A 23388-nucleotide genomic window follows, 5' to 3' on the forward strand; every position below is an offset into this window, starting at 1 on the left:
AATGCTGCTCCTAGATATAGCCGAGCCTGTTCTTAACTGTAAATATTGCTGCAGAAAAAAAACAATGTGCTCTATCAGCTTGTCCTAGGTAAAAAAAAATATTTATGAAACATTACTTAAACTCCCATCTCAATTTAAAAACATGAGGCTATATTTGCAAGAAAGGCCTTAATCCCAGGTTCACTTGAGGGTATATGTTGCCAAGCCAATCTTATGCTACCCATACCACCAGAGGGAGTATTCAACTGAAAAAGGAGCAGGTTTAACAGTGCAACAACTGGATCTCCACTCCGAGTAACTTTATAATGCTTCCCCCAAACCTGAAGCGTGTGAGCTCAGTTCACAGTGTTTCTGATTTACTTCCTCTTTGAATTTGAAATTCACTGCATTATGGTTACCATTAGAAAATGTTGCCTGAGATGGAAAGATGGATTTGCTGGATCAGATAGACCTAATTAGATGGAAATAAAACACACACACTTATATCTGCTATTTTATTGATTGAAGTTTAAGGAAAGGCACCTAGAGTGCATTTTTAAGTCTAAAAGACAACATTTTATTTCAGGGTGTTGACATCACCATATTACTAAACAACATATTATAAATAATGAAATTAATCATTTTTGAAGTGATTGACATTGCCATTCATATAATCCTAATAATTTTTTTTATTTTTTAAATGCGACTCTCAAGCAGCACAGAAGTCCAGTATGACATATCAGTATCCTACAGTGACATGAATGCCCGTGTGGCCACAATAATTATTGTCAGCGGCTGGGAGTGATAGGGACTCGCAGAGAAATGCAACGTCCTGCCCTTCTACATCTTGAATAGTGGGAGTCATGAACCGCTGCAAGGTGACGCGTCCCCTGATTTCGACCGAAACTTCAACCTAGATACAGTCGTGTTATTTTATCCCCATCCGAACCTCCCGTCAAACTGCACCAGCTCCTTTCTTATCAAACATCGGGACCATCTTGCGCAGTGGTAACGTTACGGCGAACGGAGCAAGCAGTGGCGGCGGCGGCCACTCCGGGGAATGTCTACTGGCCGTCAGTCCTGACATCGGCCTCTTCTGATCTCACACACCAGGTAGAGTACACAGCATTTCAAAACACTGTCACCCCCGAAGCACGCTAGCCGTTTGCCTATTTCGGAGCTGTCTTCCGCACGCGTGGACTATAACTTTCTCTTCTTTTAATGAAGTCTTTGGGTCGCTAGCAAGCCAATAACAAAGTTCAAATCCCGTTAGCTAGCATCGGTTCGCTTGCAGATGTGTGCTACGGCGACGTCAGTATACGAGCAAGTAGCCTAGCGAAGACGGGGAATTAGCATGCTAAGTTAGCCCGTGGACCTGGCTGGCGCAGCAAGTCCCCACTCGTGAGCGCCGGGGTTCACACCAGGGGCATGTGTCCTTAAATTCTCCTAACGAGAATGCGGTGCTTGCTCTACTTTTTTATGTCTTCACGTGTCGGAACATGTAAATCCATAATGTGTAAATTACTAATATTAGCTTGCCAGGAGGAAGCTAATCTGACAGATGCAGCCAAAGCAGCATTTGCATGGTTTTGTGCTAAGCAGCTAAACTGTGTTCAGCAACCCTGCTGACAGACTGCCTAACGATAACGTTACTTGTCACTTCAACACAGACTCCGCGTGGGCATGTTGAGACTATAACATGCTGTTAATGTTGCCGCTGCTTAACATGATTTGCCTCCTTACTGTTACCGTGGTCAACGTTAGCTGTAATGGAAACCACTTATATCTATGTAATTTTAAAAACGTGTTTATTTTAATAGGTATTTCCTGCCCGCTGTGATTCAGTTCCACACATTTAAAACATACTGTGCAGCTGGACGTCAAGCTTAGTTTATGTCCGACAATAAGTTGAAGTTAGTTGTGAGAATGTATGTTGTAATAACCCATACCACTATTAGACACTATTGTAGTTATTAGCTATTTAGTTAAACCCTGTCATACAGTGTGAAGTGCTCTTTCTCACACACCCTTTTTCCTGTGTGTGTGTGTGTGTGTGTGTGTGTGTGTGTGTGTGTGTGTGTGTGTGTGTGTGTGTGTGTGTGTCTCAGTCCAGTAACCTTAAGACAACCAGATGACCCTGCTCAGTTCAGCCTGTTGAATATGTTGTGATAATGCTGCACTTTAACCTGTTCACAGAGAGAGATAATACAGTTTATTTCTCCTTTGCTACACTGTGTGTGTGTGTGTGTGGGTATGTGTTACACACATATGTGTACACACATTGTCACACACACACACACACACACACAGGTGCTTCATGCCGTTTGTGTATCTACAATATCCTGGTGAGCTATATATAGCACCTAACAGAGTTTGCAACTTGAGCCGAATTGTCTTACAGGGCTACAGTACACTGTGCGTTGCTTTCCACTGGAAGTGAGACATCTGAGTTCAGAGCATCTTCTGCTTTTCTGGCTATATGTGTGTGTGTGTGTGTGTGTGTGTGTGTATGTATATGTATATATGTATATATATATATATATACATACATACATACATACATACATACATACATACATACATAATATATATGTATATGTGTGTATATATGTGTGTGTGTATATATATGTGTGTGTGTGTGTGTGTGTGTACAGTACAGGCCAAAAGTTTGGACACACCTCATTCAATGTGTTTCTTTATTTTAATAACTGAAAATAACTGAAAACATGTCTTATATTTTAGATTCTTCAAAGTAGCCACCCTTTGCTTTTTTTGATAACTCTGCAAACCCTTGGTGTTCTCTCAATGAGCTTCATGAGGTAGTCACCTGAAATGGTTTTACCTTCACAGGTGTGCTTTGTCAGGGTTAATTAGTGGAGTTTTTTCCCTTATTAATAAAAAAGCAAAGGGTGGCTACTTTGAAGAATCTAATAAGACATGTTTTCAGTTATTTCACACTTTTTTGTTAAGTACATAATTCCATATGTGTTCATTCATAGTTTTGATGCCTTCAGTGAGAATCTACAATGTAAATAGTCATAAAAAAAAAACGCATTGAATGAGAAAGTGTGTCCAAACTTTTGGCCTGTACTATGTATGTACAGTCCACACCCACCTGTTGGCCTTCATGCAAGTTTTTTATTTTGTAGCCTTTGTGTTTTGTCCTGAGGGATCCCTGTAAATGAGGTTGTAGTGGATAATGATGAAAACGTAATCTGGCGTGTCAGGGCTTGATAGACCAAATTTTGTTTTTAGTCCATTCAGTGCTCATCAGACTTTACCAACTGATAATTTAGTAATCGATTGTGTACTCTGTACTTGGATGAAACCCGTGGCAGTACAGGTGATTGATAAACCAGTCTTCCTCTGACGGCAAGAAGGCTAATATGTCTATAATTGTAGAGGAGCGCAAAATGTAAGCCTGCATCTATTGCTTGACACGTTTCTCGTTGTGAGTGAAAAGTCTATTTCCTGCCTCGTTTGTTTTGTCCAGAGTTTGATTTGAAGGATTATGCATGTGTCAGCCAATGCATGTTCACACAGACTGCTCCGGTGCAAGCAGAGACCGATATGGTGAGCTGCTGACAAAGTGTTTCTTATCTGGTTAGGTGATCTGAGAACTTTGGGGTGAGTTACAGGGAGCACTGCTAAGGTGAGCTATGAAAGAATAATGTGATATTGAGAACGTTTCCACACGACAGAATATACTGAGACGCTTAAGTACTGGACTCTGTAGGCCTATCGGTGGGGGAACAAGGACCCATTCTAATCCCTGAAATAGAAAGCATTTAGACCAAGCATTTTATGACACTTGCATTACGCTTAACATTAATGTCGCAAGTCTTTGCAGACAGAAGTACTTCATCCAGACTGTTGCTGGTCCTCAACCTTTCAGTATACATTCATATATTTAGTCACACCAGGCGGTGTCTTCAGGCTCTTTAAAGGTGCTCTAAATGATGTGACGCGTTTTTTAGGCTACAATATTTTTCGTCACACATCCGGCAAACATCTCGTGTTTTTTTTTTTTTTTTTTACAGTGTGTTCAGGGGACAGGCATCTAGCGGATAGTGAGGAGATGTTTGCTGTATGTGACAAAAAATGTTGTAGCCTAAAAAAACGCGTCGCATCACTTAGAGCACCGTTAACATTAGTTTGTCCGGTCAGATGAGAACAGTGCCATTTGAACTTGAAGGTGTGTACCAAAAAACTCTGAGACCTTGTGAGAATGCTATTCTTAGTCCCTTTACAAGCAACCGGTGCTGCTGATTGCTGGTAGTGAGAATGTTATATACGTATACAGGATTTAACCGTCAGATACTGTACACTGTTTCATGGGTGCAAGAGGACAGATGTTCACCTCCGTTTCTGCTCGGAAAGCCTTGTGTAACAAATTGAGTCTCAGTGGATTGCTTACTGTATATTAAGATATTTCCTTATGTGTTCAAAGCTGATGCGAACACAAGGAGTGTACCCTTCATGGTTACAGGAGAGGAATCTTGATTTGTTTTGACTGCCGTCGTACTGCCAAATTGTCCCAATATCCAATAAATGAGATACTTGTGGGTCTGTCTGACTTTTGTTTACAAGTTGTTGAATCTTGTCTGAGTTTTGAATCAAACAGGAAAAAATGCATCAGGGTAAACTTTTTCCAGATACAAAACCAACTGTAGGTGTGATCACAGATTCGGGTGACCAAAAAGCCCACATTCCTCACTTCGCCCACAATGGGAATTGCCAGAGGCCTCACGGTAGGATATTATTACATTACATGTCATTTAGCTGACACTTTTATCCAAAACTTACAATTTCTATCTATCTATCTATCTATCTATCTATCTATCTATCTATCTATCTATCTATCTATCTATCTATCTATCTCAGAGGTCGCACGCCTCTGGAGCAACTGGGGGTTATTGGTTGATGTATCGCAGTGGGAATCAAACCCGGGTTTCCCACACGACAGGCATGTGTCATATCCACTGCGCCATCACCACCACTGATATCCTCACGATGCTTATGTCACGATACGATGTGATTGCGATTTTAAACATATCGCGATATTCTGCGATACATTGCAATTTATTACCTTTTTTTGCGTCTATTTATCCCTCCCTTCCACTACCATTATCCATTTCCTTCCGTCTACTAAAGCTCCTTCAAGGCTTTCCATTTCCATTCCTTCCATTTCCTTCCTTCCTTCCTCTCCTTTTCCAGATATCTCCTCCACTATTCCACTCCATATTTTCCACTACTATCCACTCCACTACTCTTCCTTCTTCCTTTCACTGTCTCTTTCCTGTGTGTGTGTCCTTTCCTTCTTCCTCCTTGTGGGCCAATATTTTTTCTGTCTCCTGGATCTGGTCTCCATTGCTGTTGTGTGTGTCTCCATGTCTCTGTGTGTCTCTGGGGCCTCCTGTGGTCCTGTGTCTCTCACTGGGTCAGTGTCTGTCTGTCCTCTGTCCTGCTGCTCGTTGTGTCTGTGTCTGTGTGTGTCTTTTCCTTCTGTGTTTCTCTCTCTCTCTCTGTGTGTCTTGGTCCATGTGTGTGTCTCTCGGTGTGTGTCCATTCTGTGTGTCCTTGTGTTCGTTGTCTGTGTCTGTGTGTCTGTGTGTCTGTGTCTCGGTCGTGTCCATGTCCTTCCTTGTGTGTGCTGGGTTGTCTGTGTCTGTGTGTGTGTGTGTGTGTCTGTCATTCGTGTCTCTCTCTCTCTCTCTGCCTGCTGTGTGTGTGTGTCTCTCTGTCTCTCTCTCTCTCTCTCTCTCTGCCTGTGCTGTCTGTGTGTCTGTCTTTGTCTCTCTCTCTCTCTGTGTGTGTCTCTGTGTGTGTGTGTCTCTCTCTCTCTCTCTCTCTCTGTGTCTCTCTCTCTTTGTGTGTGTGATGATATATGTGTGTGTGTATGTATATGTGTGTGTGCTATGTGTGTCTCTGTGTATGTGTGTGTGTATGTGTTGTGTGATTGTGTGTCATGTGTGTGTGTGTGTGTGTAATGATGTGTATATGTGTGTGTAATATGTGTGTGATAATATGTGTGGTGTGTATATGTATGTAATAATGTGTGTATATATGTGTGTGTGTGTTATATGTCTGTGTGGTGTGTGTCTCTATATGTATGTGTGTGTGTATGTGTAATAATGGTGTGTGTGTGTGTGTGTAGCATGTGTGTGTGTGTGTGTGTATGTGTAATGTGTGATGTGTATGTAGTGTGTGTGTGTGGTGTGTGTGTGTGTAATATGTGTCTGCTGCCACTCTTCCTGCACTATATATATATATATATGCCTCTTTCTCTTTCCTCTCCTGCTCTTTCTTTCTCCTATATATATGTTCTTTCTCTCTTTCTTTCTCTCTCTTTCCTCTTTCTCTCTCTTTATATATATTTTTCTTTTCTTTCCTCTCTTTCTTTCTTTCTCTCCTCTTTCCTCTTTCTCTCTCTCCTCTTTCTTTCTCTTCTCTTTCTCTCTTCTCTCTTTCTCTCTCTTTTCCTTTCTTTCTCTCTCTCTTTCTCTCTCTTTCCTCTTTCTCTTTCCTCTCCTCTTTCTCTTTCTCTCTCTCTCCTCTTTCTTTCTCTCCTCTCTCTCTCTTTCCTCTTTCTCTCTCTCTCATATATATATATATATGCTCTTTTCTATATATATGTATATATATATATATATGCTCTCTGCTGTGTATATATATATATATATGTATATATATATATATGTATATATATGTATATGTATATGTAATAATATGTGTGTGTGAAATATATGTATGTATGTATGTGTATGTATATATATATATATAATATATATATATATATAATAATATGTGTAAATATTATGTAAATATATATATATATATATGTATATATATATATATATATATATATATATATATATATATATCTTTCTCTATATATGTAATACAATGGCATGGCAATAATACATGTATGTATTGTGTGTGTGTTTTCAGGAACATGTTTAGGTTAGATGCAGCTTGTGTCATTGTAGTTGTCTCCCAATTTGTGTGTAATGTGTTTTGAGTGTTTCTATTTTTCATTATTGTAGCATTAGGGCCTTGGCTGTACTAAGATTTCAAGCGATCATTAATATCTCGGCTCTCATGTTTCTGCAGTGCTGATGAAATACGTAGGCCGCGTAGCGTCTGGGGCGGCCGCGATGCAGAAAGTCTGGCGTGTCCCGGGTGTTTGTCTTTCCGCCTGAGTGTGACGTATTCCGCGATGTGTTCTGGCGTTGACCAATGGGAGGAGAGTGGTGGTAATATGGCGGCAATATCTCAAATATGGCGAAAGAAGGAGGTTGCTGCAGGCTGCTGTCGGTGGAGGAAAAGACACGCACACGCACACGCACGCACACACACCGCACACGCACGCACACTGCGCACGCCTGCAGAAAGTGCCATATGGGCTGGCAGCGAGATGCGCCCAGCACAGCACAGGAATTTTCCCCGGTGGTGTGGGATTAATACGATCTCTTATCTTGCCTTATTTTTTATCACTGGAATCTGCCAGCAGTTATCAGTTCTCTTCACGCTGACCGCTGGCGGGCAAAGAAACAGGCTTTGCTGCCACCCTCCTGCAGCGGCGTAAGCGAGCGCTGGATGGATGAGCGTACGCCCCAGGTTGTCGGTTCAAAGGCGGATCACCGGGGTTGTTTTTCTCTTTTGGTAAACAATCTATTTGAGAAAATAGATAACCGAAATGTGTTTATGGAAACAGTTTAATGCGAGGAAATAGGTCGTACAGTTGCTGAATCTGTCTTTTTATTTCAGATCAACAACAGCAGTTAAAAAGATCTTCGTGAGTTTTGAGAGGCTGCTAGCTCATCCCAAAGTGCCGACCTATGAACTCGGCGTTTGATCGGTCGGGCCAGTGACATTCTTGTAGTGTTACCACTCGGGCTCCAAGACACAGTTGACAATTTATGGCACTGTAGGGCCCTCCATCTTGCACCCGGAGTAGCAGCGCGAAAGCCCAAAGTGTCTTGCTAGTTAGGGTCCCTCATGACATGGGTTGCTCTTTGGATCTTTTATATGACCTTAGTGGTCCCTAATACTGTATCTGAAGTCTCTTTTATATAGACGTTAGTGGTCCCCTAATACTGTATCTGAAGTCTCTTTATATATATAGACCTTAGTGGTCCCCTAATACTGTATACTGAAGTCTCTTTTATATAGACCTTAGTGGTCCCTAATACTGCTATCTGAAGTCTCTTTATATAGACCTTAGTGGTCCATAATACTGTATCTGAAGTCTCTTTATATAGGCCTTGAAATTGGTCCCCTAATACTGTATCTGAAGTCTCTTTTATATAGACCTTAGTGGTCCCTAATACTGTATCTGAAGTCTCTTTTATATGAACTTAGTGGTCCCCTAATACTGTATCTGAAGTCTCTTTTTATATAGACCTTAGTGGTCCCCTAATACCTGTATCTGAAGTCTCTTTTATATAGACCTTAGTGGTCCCCTAATACTGTATCTGAAGTCTCTTTTATATAGACCTTAGTGGTCCCCTAATACTGTATCTGAAGTCTCTTTTATATAGACCTTAGTGGTCCCCTAATACTGTATCTGGAAGTCTCTTATATAGACCTTAGTGGTCCCATAATACTGTATCTGAAGTCTCTTTATATATGACCTTAGTGGTCCCCTAATACTGTATCTGGAAGTCTCTTTTATATAGACCTTAGTGGTCCCCTAATACTGTATCTGAAGTATCTTTTATATAGACCTTAGTGGTCCCCTAATACTGTATCTGAAATCTCTTTCCCAAATTCAGCCTTGGTGCAGAATTACAGCTACTAGAGCCAGTCCCACAATGAGCTTTCCTATAGGATGTGCCATTTCTGTGTCTGTAGCAACTGCGGAGGAGAGAGAGGAGGGCGGAGGGGGCAAGGCAAGGACAAATAATAATAGTCAATAGAGCAGCATTTCATTGTTATTTTAACCGCAATTGGTAAAATGCGCCCTGTAACAAAGCGCATGCACTATCCTTGTTACACACACACACACACACACACACACACACACACACACACACACACACACACACACACACACACAATAATAATACACACACACACACACACACAAAAAAAAAAAAAAAAAAAAAAAAAAAAAAAAAAAAAAAAAAAAAACACAGGGAAGCGCAGCAGCACACAAACATGCAAAAGATTACAAATAAAAATATTACGGTGCAAATCAGCCATCATAATTGCAATGCGCGAGGTCCAAACGCGCCTGACTTTTAAAGGGGAATGGTGAGATGACCCTCTGATTGGTTTATTGCATATTAGCCCAATACACCACTATGAATTAATGAAGACACTAAATTCAATCCCTTTGAACCAGGAGCCCAGCATAATGCACCTTATTTTTCAGCCAGCAAATTAGCAAAGTTGATTCGGACACGCTCGGACGCACCTGCTCCATGTGCTTCACGTACTTAACGGAGATCGTTAAAATAGGGCCCTATGTCTGTCTCGTCTGACATGGTGACCGGTCAAAAAAAATAATGTAGTCCTAGTTCTGTAAAATGTAAAAAAAAATAACCTTGACCCGAGGGGTTTATAAACCACACACTCTATGTGATTGGACGTCCTCGCTTGGGTAGACTGGTGTGTGTTCAGTTTGACGCACTGAATGGCCTCTGTCCATCAGGCTACTGCTTCTGTGCCGTAATGCCTGCCTCTTGTCTGTTCCTGAGGCTGCAGATTGGTCTTTTTTTTTTTTTTCCCCTGCTCTAGTTGGCTTTTTCCCAATGTGTTGGAAGGATACAACCCTTGACCCTCTGTACAAAACGATCCCAGTACTCCCTGTCCCTGAGCTCCGTTAAAACCACGAACTAGGGTTGCCTACAGTCCAACCACTGCAGCACAGTATCGCCAATATTTTCGTTGTGGCAATACTGTATCCATACACGCATCTAAGTATCGATCTTTACTATATAAATTGCACATGAGAATTTTACCTTTTGGTTCTAGAATAATAAAATGAGTTTTGCACTAGATGGAACAGTGAAGTGAGATGAATAAGAATTGAGTTAAAACAGATGTTAGACAAAGAGTTTTCTTCGGGGACATCATTTGAAGTTGGAAAAAGGCTAATGAATTGCTGATAATAACGTATGTTTATTATCGCAATAATATTGTTCGTGATAATATTGGATAATTGGGCCTCTGGCGATTCCCCCCCCTACTGTTCAGTGAGGCCTGTTACATCCAAATACCAAAATGCTTTGAGCTCTTCACAAATGTCTCTCCCCTTTTCCTTTTTTCTCTGGTGGCGCTTTCCTCCGTTGCAGGCCCTTCTCTTGTACGTTACGCCTACTGGTTTGCCTATATTTACTCAGCCCCGTGACATGTTTTGTTGCCACAGCAACCTCCTCACCCCAAAGCGTGCTGATTTTCTTTTGTCGGGTTGTCACCTGTGCAGTGTGCACTGTCCCACAATGCACTGCACTTTACCTAACAAGTACTATGAGCAGACTCGTTGTGAGTGGCAGGAAGAAGGCAGTACCATAATCACGGAACCTTGTCAACAGAGTGTGTGGATGATTAAATAATTAAAATAATTTTTTACCAAAGGTTTAACACGACAGGTCATCGGACCGACTGAATCCTTCTCAATTTTTAGATGTGTATTGAGAATGAACGCTGACCTGCACGTAACCTCTTGTTATGCTTGCGAACTAATGCATTCCAACAACACCAGGCTGCAGAAAAACAGAGTGCATGTTGGGAGAAGAGCACAAACGCGTGGTTGGAAGGAAAGGGGAAGGGAAGAGGGAAGAAAAAAATAAAAAGTCAATGGTAAAGGTCTATAAAAAAGCAAAAGAAATTGATATGGCTACAGGGTTGAATGTGGTCAATAATCCACGAACAGGGTTTCCACGTATGCAGGCCACTCTGACCAAAAAAATGTGCAAACATGCAGGTTTTTTTTTTTGCTTGCTAGACTTTTGCAACAAGTTCCAGTTGTTTCCTTTCCCGTACCTACAGCCTCGGACAGCTTATAAATACAGTATAGACTACTCTCTTAATAGGTATGAATTTGAATCTACTGCCTCTGTGCAAGGAAACATTCACACTACGTCAAGTCATTTCCCCAGATGGGCAGTAGTTTCTCAGTTCATTATCTTATATTTTATCAGACATGGATGGTAAAGAGTGCCCATATTATGCTCATTTTCAGGTTCAGAAATTGTATTTTAGAGGTTGTACCAGAATAGGTTTCATGGTTTCATTTTCGAAAACACCATATATTTGTTGTTACTGCACATTGCTGCAGCTCTCTCTTTCACCCTGTGTGTTGAGCTCTCTGTTTTAGTGAGGGCATCACACTTCTATATCATCTGTTGGGAGTCGCACATGCACAGTACCTAGGTAAGGACTACTAGCCAGTCAGAAGCAGAGCATGAGTGCTGCATAGCTAGCAGCTAGGTGAGCATTATAACGTGTGTTACAAAGTGACCCGCGTTTTGTGCTCTGAAGTAAAGGCTGGACTACAACAGAGCTGCCTTGAGAAGCAAGAAGCTCAGATGGGGCCAATCTGGAATCTTGCTCCTTATGATGTCATAAGGGAGTAATGTTACCTCCCTTTCTTCTCTGCTTTGCCCACCCAGAAGGTGACCCACCCATGAGAGACTCTCCTCCTCATTTAAAGCTACAGAACACAGAAATGGCGACACATCCTAAGGAAAGATTGTGGGACTGGCTCGGGTGGCTGTAATTCTGTACCAAGGCTGAATTCCGGGGAAAGACTTCCAGATAAGTGGCCAGGGGACCACTAAGGCTATATAAAAGATACTTCAAGATACAGTATTTAGGGACCACTAAGGCCTATATAAAAGAGACTTCAGATACAGTATTAGGGGACCACTAAGGTCTATATATAAAGATACTTCAGATACAGTATTAGGGGACCACTAAGGTCTATATAAAGAGAACTTCAGACACAGTATTAGGGGACCACTAAGGTCTATATAAAAGAGACTTCAGATACAGTATTAGCCCAACGGAATCACTAAGGCCTATATAAAAAGCATCAAGAAGAAGCACCATGTCATGGGACCTTTTAGTGTGACATTAAAGAGACCCATGAAAAAAAAGAAAGAGAAAAACATTTTTATGTCCAATGGAAGCATGCAAAATCTGAAGGTTGCATTTATCAAAGCCGGAATCTAAAGGTTATAATTTAAGGGCCTTGGCTGGTACCCCATAATCACTCAAAATGTGCTGGATGACTGTCACTTGGAAGCAGTTCCACATTATTGGTGTCAGTCGGTTTTCCATGAGTAAAAGTTGGCAGGGGGCTTTCGATGGCTGATTCGACATCTTTAAACCTAGCAGAGCTTCGCGGTCATCATCCCTGTTGGATTTTTTCAAAAGTATGCTTGCAGGGCCAAATCTGATTTGGCTCTTACTACAGAATGGTGACACAGAACCATTTCAACTTTTGTGTCTTTTTCTTCTCACTGATGTAGTGTAACCAATTTGAATTCGGTCAAAAACGGCTCCACTATAGATTTCATGTATGTCAGTTGTGATGTTTGAAATTTTATTACCAGATCTTTTTCCTATAATCAGACAATTCTCACAGAGTTGAGTTTTTTAACTATATAGTATTGTGTAGTTTATGTACAACAGCTTGACCATAACTTATTTAATATGCAGGTGGGATTTAAACCACAGGAGTCTGTGACAGTACTTGGATGTTTTAAACTCCTTATACCATCAACAGGCTAGTCACACTGTAAGCTCTGTCTTCTGTATGTTGCTGCAGAGAAACTGAGGCCTAGTTCACACATACACAAGTGTGTTAGTGTTTTGGCCTTTCGTCCACACAAAGTGCGTTTTAGGTCACTGAAAAAGGATCTTTGGGGAAAACCGGATAAAGATTTGAGATACGTTTTTCAGTTTTGTGGTTAGGTATAGACCATGCATTATCGGTCCCTGTGGATGATTTTCGGGCATTTTTTTTTTTGCTGGATTATCTGTATCAGCGTTTTTTATTTCTCTGATAACCCAATAAAGTTAATGAATTAAAATTTTCTACTTTGGTTCAGCAATATCTGTGTTCCTTTTCCAAAATCTTAATTTTGACTTAAAGATTTTCATTTTCACTGTAAATGCATGTCTGTTCCAAATATCGGCGATTGGTTTCATGAACTATATAATCGGTATGGGCCTTGAAATACCAGTATCTTAGGGCGCCACAAATGAGCGACACATTTCGGCAGTGGCGGACGGGGGGAAATAGTGCTGGATTACATGTTCACACATAAGCGGCCTCTCCCCGAGGATTTTTGCAGTTCCTAGAACATAATGTTCCTAGAACACTTTTTTTTCCGTGTCGACTGGACCAATTTGGGGATTATTAAGTTCCTCTGGCCACAGCCTGTAACTCTTTCAGCTCCTACTTCAGGGCAGGGTCTTTTTCCTTTTCCGCATAGTGGTGGTTAGATGGCTGTGTTATAATAACAATAGGTCAGTTTCTATGGCCACTTGGCCAGTGCGAATGCAAATGGCAAAACCGGTTTTGGGGGAGAGTAGTTAGTAGAACTGTTTAGAAGTGGACTGTGAAGAAAGTACATAGAGCATCAAAATGCATTGGACATGGGCTTGTACAGTTCAAGGTTCTACATCGCCTTCATTATTCAAAAGTAAATCTTGCCAAAATAGATCTTAATGTAGACGCTACTTGTAATCGATGTATACAGTTTCCCGCCACGTTGGCACATATGTTCTGGCTTTGTCCTAAAATACACAATTATTGGAGGTCTATTTTCCAGACTTTATCTGATGTTGTTGGAAAGACGATAGATCCAGATCCTTTGATTGGTATATTTGGTGTCTGTGGAGATGGAAGTCCTCTCAGGGGAGCTAACGGTACGGTGGCAGCCTTTATAATGTTATTACCACGAAGATTGGTTCTCCTTAACTGGAAAAACCCACAGCCTCCCTGATATATTGTTATATTATTGTTATATTGGTTAAGAGATGTAATGCAGGTCTTGAAACTGGAGAAATTGAATTGAATTGAAACTCTCCAACTATTGTTATTTGGTTCTTTATAAACTTATTATTATTCTGTATGTTTTTTGGCACTCCGTAACTTCTGCATACTTTTGGCTATTAAAACCATTCAACTTTTAAAATGTTCAGCTCTTTCAGCTAATGATGGGACTTCTTCAACTTTATTTCTACTATTTATACTTTTTAAAATATTAAGCTTTTTAACACTTTTTTTTTTTAACATTGAAGTGAATGAGAGCATGCTTCAAAACCTTAAAATCTTCTTCTGCTCCCAAAAATTTCAGCTCCTTCATACTTTCACCTACAGACGCCAAACAAACTGTTAAAATGTTCACAAAATATTCAGCTATCAGGCTATGGCTTTTCAGTTTGATATCTTTTACAGTTTTTGTGAAAAAGCTGTTTAAATTTAGTGATCATTTCAGGATTTTTCTGCATTTCTAATGAGTGTGTATGGGGCTGCTTAGAGTGATGATGTCATCATCCAGAGTGTGAAGCTTCGAAAAAATGATCTTAGTTCCTTCTCTATAAATTGCTCTCACACCCACAGTATCTACTTGTCATACGCAATTTATACATCAAAACGTAGGTATTTTTGTCTAGTTTCAGACAACGTGCTCAATGTGTTTTGTGATACGCCTTTTACTTTTGGCTCAGTGAGCTTCCAAATGACAAGAGCTCCACGGCTTCTTCCATTCACTCTCCTGTATAACATTCTTCACATTTCCAAGCAAAATGCTGAACGAACCACTTTTTTAAATTGCTGATATGCCCACATTTTTACGTTTATCCATATAAAGTTTATACCGATACGTTCACAAAGGCCTTGTGGTGCTCAGGATGACGTCATTCGACTGATAGCAGTTATCGTTTTGCCAGTCTGAGCCTTTATTTGAGAGCTCGCTCTGTCTCTGAGCTGCATGTGGCACAGCTGACAGTTTCAGCAGGTGTTGCTCGTCAACTGATTACAGACATCAAAGGATGTTTACAAACATATTCACTGGTCATTGGTTACCATGACAACACTTTCACAGACACACCCAGATACTACAGGCAGTAATATGAACAGTAGTCTATACAGATACTACAGGCAGTAATATGAACAGTAGTCTATACAGATACTACAGGCAGTAATATGAACAGTAGTCTATACAGATACTACAGGCAGTAATATGAACAGTAGACTATACAGATACTACAGGCAGTAATATGAACAGTAGTCTATACAGATACTACAGGCAGTAATATGAACAGTAGACTATACAGATACTACAGTCAGTAATATGAACAGTAGACTATACAGATACTACAGGCAGTAATATGAACAGTAGACTATACAGATACTACAGGCAGTAATATGAACAGTAGACTATACAGATACTACAGGCAGTAATATGAACAGTAGTCTATACAGATACTACAGGCAGTAATATGAACAGTAGACTATACAGATACTACAGGCAGTAATATGAACAGTAGACTATACAGATACTACAGGCAGTAATATGAACAGTAGACTATACAGATACTACAGGCAGTAATATGAACAGTAGACTATACAGATACTACAGGCAGTAATATGAACAGTAGTCTATACAGATACTACAGGCAGTAATATGAACAGTAGTCTATACAGATACTACAGGCAGTAATATGAACAGTAGTCTATAGCTTTGGCCTTCCACTTCTGGCTCTCTGTCTTCTCTCTCCACCTCTCTAGCTCTCTGTTTCTCTTTCTCTTTCCCTCTCTTTCTCCTTTCTCTCTTTCCCTCTCTCTCACTTCTCTCTCTCTCTCTTTTTTTTTTTTTTTTTTTTTTTTTTTTTTTTTTTTTTTTTTTTTCCCTTTATCCATCCCTCCTTCTCCCTCCCTGTCTCTCCCTCCCCTCTCTCTCTATCTCTCTTTCTTTCCCCTCTCTCTCTCTTTCTTTCTGCCTCTCTCTCTCCCCTCTCTATCTATCCCTCTCTCTATCCCTCTCACTTTCCCTCTCTCCTCTCCCTCTCTCTCTCTTTCCTTCTTTCTCTCTCTTTGTCTCCCTCCCCTCTCTCTCTTTCCCTCTCCCTCTCTTTCTTTCCTTCTTTCTCTCTCTTTGTCTCTCCCTCTCTCTCCCCTCTCTCTTTCCCTCTCTCTCTCTCTCTTTCCCTCTCTCTCCCTCTCTTTCCTTCCCTCTCTCTCCCTCTCCTTCTCTCTCTCCTTCTCTCTATCCCTCCTTCTCCCTCCATGTCTCTCCCTCCCCCTCTCTCTCTCTTTCCCTCTCTCTCTTTCTTTCCCTGTGCCTCTCTCTCTCCCTCTCTATCCCTCTCTCTCTTTCCTTCTCTTTCTCTCTCTTTGTTGCTCCCTCTCTCCTTCTCTCTCTCATCCCCCTCTCTCTCCCCTCTCTTTCTTTCCCTCTCTCTCCCTGTCCCTTTCTTTCTCTCTCTCCATCCCTCCCTTTCTCTCCCTCCATCTCTTTCCCTCTCTCTCTTTCTTTCCCTCTGCCTCTCTCTCTCCCTCTCTATCACTCTCTCTCTCTCCCTCCCTTCCTCTCTCTCACTCCCTCTCTCCCTTCCTCCTTCTGTCTCTCCCTCCAGGGTCATTTGTGATTTGTGATTTCATCCATGTATATAGCCCGTTTCTTTTCATGCAGTATATCCACCTCTCAGCTCTTTAGGGTCATGCTTGTTTGTTCTATGTAATGGAAATGGCTGATAATAATACAAAGTATTTAAACTTTCAGCCTCTCTCACACTGTCTCTCACTCATTAGGTGTGGGGATTTATAAGTACTGAAGGAACACTACTTGTATGTCCTGAAGATAGTGCAGTGGTAATGGCCCATGGCTTTGGTGTGGGTGACCTGGGTTCAAATCCTACTGTGGCACATCAATCAATGTGTCCCTGGCCAAGGTGTTGTTTGACTTTTTCAACTACTCTCACTACTTCAACTTATTCTTACGTATTTAAGCTATTCATCATGTTTTATTTTGCAAACGCACACACAAACACACACACAAAGACACACACACAGACAGACACACATGCAAACACACAAAAACACACACAGAGATACAGACACACATACACACACACATACACACACACACACACACACACACACACACACACACACACACACACACACACACACACACACACACACACACACACACACACACACAGACAAACATACACACTAGGGCTGTCAAAATTGCTGAAAAATGACATTCGAATATTCACTCACACACACAGAACCGCACACAATTGCACACACACATACACACGCATACACACAAACACACACACACACACACAGACACTCAGACACACACACACAAACACAGACACACACACAGACAAACATACACACTAGGGCTGTCAATATTGCTGAAAAATTACGTTCAAATATTCCCTCTAAAAACACACATAATATTCGAATTATTCGAACATCTGGTTGCGCATGCATCCAAGGTGGCGCGTGACATCGTGACGTCAAAATGATGTAATATCCGGCCGGCGCGGCCGATTGATGGTGCGTGAGCCGAGGTCGTGCACGGCTCTTTTTTTTTTTTTTCAGCAGCGCGCGACAAAGCGGAAACAGGAGGCCTGAATGAGTTCGCCGACAACCGGATATCAGGACTCCCAGAGTGACTGCTAGTCTCTCTGGTAAACTTACCGGGTTGAGATGATGAGTTCTTTTATGGTGAATGAAAGGCTCGATCCGACGAAGTAGGTCATCCAATCAAATCAAAGCATTAACGGCAATGCTGCTGCCAGTTCTGTCGTTGTTAACCTTTTTCTTCTTCTTCTAGTCTGTAGAAAGAGCAACGTCGGTAGCCTTTGCTCATTAGCGCCACCTCTGTTCAGGAGAAGACTGCAGCTAGTGTCGCGACCACCAGCGCAGGTATAAATAGTCACGGCGATCTCATGCGCCAGCTGGGCTGCGTCCAGTATATAACGGCTTTCAGGCGCGCTAGCAAAGCGGACAGCCAGACAGCCTCTGCTACCGCGAGCGTTTTTTCCAATTTATTTTTTTATTTGAATATTAATTTTCACCTTTGAAATTTGTTTTTCAAAAACTATTAGACTATATATTCAAATTTAGAATATTCATTGACAGCCCTAATACACACAGAGACACACACTGACACATACACAAACACACGCACAGACAAACAGACACACGCACACATGAACAGACAGACACAAACACACACACACACACCACACACAAACACACACACATAATTTAAAAGTTAATTTAAAGACCTTTTTTCAACATCCTTGTCATAATTGAATTTCATTTTTCGTTTTCAATACAAAGTTGTTCAGCCCCCTTCTTTTCAGGCAACTAATTTATTTAGGTAATGCAGTTTAGCTTCCAACTTTGACATTTTTCTAGATTTTTCAGCAGCGCTGTGCAATGCATTTGGGCTTTAAGATTTTTCATACAATTTGTTTCATATTTCTGCATTTGTGACTCATCAGTTAGAAAATATACTCGGACCTCACAATGTTCTACATATTTTGTCATTATTCAACCTTTAATGCCAGTTTAGCATAACCTTTTTAACTTTTTAATGAAATTCATACTTATTAAACCGATTTCCACTTTTTCAACTATTCTCACTACTTCAACTTCTTCTTACGGATTTAAGCTATTCAACCAGTTTAGCTTTAGCTATTCAGCTATTCAGCATTCCCACGCATTTTCTGCAGAAATGCATTTTCTAGTTAAGATCAATACTGCGAGGCTCTGCCTTAAATTTGAGAAAATATGGCGTCCCTTCATAGTCTATGCTGACTCTAAGCTTTAAAGCGCCCATATTTTGCTCATTTTCAGGTTCATAACTGTATTTTAAGGTAGTACCAGAATAGGTTTACATGGTTTAATTTAAAAAAACAAAACATTTTTGTTGTACTTCACAGCTCTCTCTCACTGCTGCAGATCCTCTTTTCACCTGGTCTCTGTTTTAGCTACAGAGTGAGACCTCTTTTCTTCTTATTCTTCTTCTTCTGTACTATCTTTTATTGCACTCGCACATGCGCAGTAGCTCAGATGTAGATCATGTCAGCTAGCTAACTCTAGAGACAGTAAGGCAAGGCAATTTTATTTATATAGCACATTTCAGCACAAGGCAACTCAAAGTCAACAAATCATCAATCATTAAAGAACAAATAGCAAAATAGGGAGTAAAATAAGAATAAAAAATAGTAATGAATACAAATTTAAAACCATTTAAGATACATAAATAAAAATATAGTTCAGTATAATAGTTAATATAAGAATAAACATCCAAAAATAAAATTTACAATTCCGTATTAAAATTGTATACGAAATAAAATACAAGAATAAAATTCACTGTTCGATAAAAGAATTAACGAAAAGCATCATCAAAAAGAAAGGTCTTCAGCCTTGATTTAAAAGAGCTGAGAGTTGGGGCGGACCTGCAGTTTTCTGGTATTTTGTTCCAGATATGCGGAGCATAAAAACTGAACGCTGCTTCTCCCTGTTTAGTTCTGACTCTGGGGACCACGAGCAAACCTGTTCCAGACGACCTGAGAAGTCTGGGTGGTTCATAAAGCACTAACAGATCTGAGATATATTTTGGTCCTACGCCATTTAGGGATTTATAAACCAGCATAAGCATTTTTAAATCAATTATTTGAGGCACAGGAAGCCAATGTAAAGTCTTTAGAACTGGAGTGATATGATCCACTTTTTTTGTCCTAGTGAGAACTCTTGCTGCAGAATTCTGAATCAGCTGCAGCTGTCTAATTAGTTTTTTAGGCAGTCCTGTAAGGACGCCGTTACAGTAGTCAAGTCTACTAAAAATAAAAGCATGGACCAGTTTTTCCAAATTCTGCTGAGACATAAGTCCTCTAATTCTTGATATATTCTTAAGATGGTAATAGGCTGATTTTATTATTGTCTTAATATGTCTGTTAAAATTCAAGTCCGAGTCCATGACAACACCAAGATTTTTTGCTTTGTCTGTTGTTTTTAACAGGGCCATTTGAAGCTGTGCACTGACTTTCAGTTTCTCTTCTTTTGCTCCAAAAACAACCACCTCAGTTTTTTTCTTCATTTAATTTAAGAAAATGTTGGCACATCCAGTTATTGATTTGTTCAATGCAATTAGTCAGTTTTCTTATTGGACTATAGTCCCCTGGCGTTAAAGTTATATAAAGTTGTGTGTCGTCAGCATAGCTATGGTGATTTATATTGTTGTTTTCCATAATCATAGCCAGTGGAAGCATGTAGATGTTGAACAAGAGAGGTCCCAGAATTGAGCCTTGGGGAACTCCACATGTCATAATTTTACGCTCAGATACATAATCGCCTATAGACACGAAGTAGTCTCTGTTCTTTAGATATGATTCAAACCAGTTAAGAACTGATCCTGAAAGGCAGTTTTTCAGTCGATCTAGTAGTATGTCATGGTCGACCGTGTCAAATGCCGCACTAAGATCAAGTAACATCAAGACTGAGGTTTTGCCACTATCTGTGTTAGAGTGGATGTCATTAAAAACCTTTACAAGAGTTGTCTCAGTGCTATGGTGGGGTCGAAAACCTGATTGGAAAGCATCAAAACTGTTGTTTACAGACAAAAAAAGGGTGAGTTGTCGAAAAAACGCTTTTTCAATTCTTTTACTTAATGGTAGGTTTGATATTGGCCTATAATTGCTCAGTAGTGATGTATCTAGATTGTTCTTTTTTAAAAGAGGCTTGATGACTGCAGTTTTTAGGGCCTCTGGGAAAGTACCTGTAAAAAGAGATGTTTATAATATGTAGGAGATCTGAAGCCAAACAGTTGAAAACATTTTTAAAAACATTTGTTGGGAAAATATCAAGGCAACAGGAGGTTTTTAATTGTTGTATAATGTCCTCCACGTTATTGTGGTTGATCATATGAAATTGTGTCATAATGGAATTTATATTGCTTGGTCTCTGTGACAACACCGGACCTGTGCTTGATGCAGACGCATTAACGGTCTATCTAATTTTCTCAATTTTATCTGTGAAGAAGGAGGCAAATTCGTTACAGGCTTTAACGGATAAAAATTCAGATTTTACTGGTACTGGAGGGTTTGTTAGTCTATCGACTGTAGCAAATAATGTACGTGAGTTATTATTGTTTCTAGCAATAATATCAGTGAAGAAGGACTCCCTTGCATTCCTTAGTTCAAAGTTATAAGTTTGAAGTCTCTCTTTATAGGACTCATAATGGACCTGGAGATTACTTTTTCGCCATCTACGTTCGACTTTTTGACACTTACCAATGTGGCATTTCTCCATGGGGATTTATTTTTTAAAAGAGACTTATCCTTATCCTTAATGGGGGCCATGGCATCAATAATGTTTGTAATTTTACAATTAAAATTATCTACAAGCTCGGTCACTGAGACCCCTGAAAGAGCAGGTGTGGAAGAGAAAATCTGAACAAATGACTCACTGATGTTGTCAGTGATATACCGTTTTTTGATTACCTTAGTTTGAATCCTTTTTTTTTACAGAGAAAATGCCATTAAAGAAAAGACATGAATGGTCAGATAAAGCAACATCAGTCACCTCAACATTGGAAATGTTCAGACCCTTGGAGATAATCAAGTCTAAGGTGTGTCCCTTATTGTGCGTGGCCTGTGTCACATGCTGAGTTAGTCCATAGTTCTCAAAAATACAACATAATTCTTTAGTTCCTCTGTCCTGGGGTTTGTCAACATGAATGTTAAAATCGCCAGCAATAATCACACAATCAAAATCAATACAGATCGCAGACAGCAGTTCAGCAAAATCTTCAAAAAAGGCTGCACAGTATTTTGGTGGCCTATAAATATTAAGAAATATAGCTTGAGGAGAAGACCTCAGCTGAAGAGCCACATGTTCAAAACTAGCAAAATTGCCGTAGGATAATTTCGTACATTTAAATGAATCATTAAACAAAATAGCGACTCCAACACCTTTCTTATTAAGTCTATTCTCAGTCATGAAGGGAAAATTCGGAGGAGCTGACTCAATGAGTACTGTATCATTGTTATTATTGTCCAACCAAGTTTCAGTTAGGAACAAAAAGTCAAGGTTGTGCTTAATAATAAAATCATTGATTAAAAAGGATTTTCCTGCCAAAGATCTGATGTTTAGTAGGGCAAGTGTCAGTTTGTTAAATGTATTAGCGGTCTCCTTTTCTGTGATAGACTGCGGCTGACAAGGGATGGGTACTAAATTCACTGTCTTAGCAGTGAAGTTCTTACATATTGTGTTCTGACACTTCATCAATTTGTTTGGTCTGTTACTGATTCTGACTGGAATGATGGAGCTAGTTTGTGGAAAGAGGTGGTGTGTGGGAGTGTGCATGTGCACATCCTCCTCAAATGTCGACAGTCAATCATGAGTCTGTATTTTCAGGGCATGCTGCAGATTCCCACGGAGCATTTGGTTGCCCCATGCGCTGGGATGAATACCATCCCTGCCAAACAGCGAGCCACTTTTCCAAAACAGATGGAAATTGTCAATAAAACCTATATTGTGTTTGCTGCATGTTTTGCTCCAGCCAGGTATGAAGTTGAAATAGTCTGCTAAAAAGGTCTTTTCCACGACCTAGAGAGGGGAGTGGACCTGAAATAAAAATAGACTTTCCAGTGTTCTTTAAAGTGTGTATGAGAATATTAAAATCTCGCCTTGTGCGTTCAGTTTCGTGGTAGGATGTGTCATTGTGTCCACAGTGGACCACGATGCGTTCAATGGATGTGGGAAATGAGGGTATCAGGTCCAGAACTTTGGTATGTATGTCTGAAACCTCGGCTCCAGGAAGACAGTGTGTAACAGCATTAAAAAAACGTAAACGCTGGGTGAACGAGTCACCGATAATTATTGTAGTTGGGGGGAAGAGCGGACTAGGAGTGAGGGATTGTGGATGGCCAGTATCAGGAAGAGAAGAGTCCGCATTAGTTTCTGATATACATGGGAAATAAGATTGCTTACTCTGTGGTGAAGATGGTCTTTGGGGTGCGTTGTTATTTCATCGGTCCTGGTAGCAACCACCAGAGCGTCTGAACGCCGCATCCTTGGAGAGCTGCCGACGAGACGCAGCGGTCCTTTCCCTCGACGACAGCTGGCCAGTCGACTCTGGAACCTGTGGGGCCCGTGGACCCCCAGACACCCGAGGGGGAGACGTCGAACTGCGGGGATCCATAGCGGCCACCACCGGGGGAGTCGATCCGCGACCGCGGGACACCACAGCATCCTCCACCGGGGGGGGGGAGGTCCGTCATAGGCCACTAGAGCCATTCCACCAGGCACCGACAGTGTTGAAGCTCCAGCAACGCCGGTCCTCGGATGCAAGCCAGAGCAACTAGCCGTACCGGTATCAGCCATACCGACATCCAGCTCCGACAAGGCGT

General features: G+C 40.7%; 1 protein-coding gene across 2 annotated transcripts in view; it reads left to right on the forward strand.

Moving 5' to 3' along the window:
• Positions 1-758: 758 nt before the first annotated feature.
• Positions 759-23388, forward strand: part of bcl9l (bcl9 like) — a 60541-nt gene continuing 37911 nt past the window's right edge. The window contains exon 1 of one of the 2 annotated variants that reach the window (XM_039826262.1): positions 759-1092. The gene's annotated coding sequence lies outside the window, so the exon portion shown is untranslated. The remainder of the gene's footprint in view (positions 1093-23388) is intronic. The other variant, XM_039826272.1, reaches the window with a different exon arrangement.

Source organism: Perca fluviatilis, chromosome 2 (genome assembly GCF_010015445.1).
Source record: "Perca fluviatilis chromosome 2, GENO_Pfluv_1.0, whole genome shotgun sequence".
Lineage (NCBI taxonomy): Eukaryota > Metazoa > Chordata > Actinopteri > Perciformes > Percidae > Perca > Perca fluviatilis.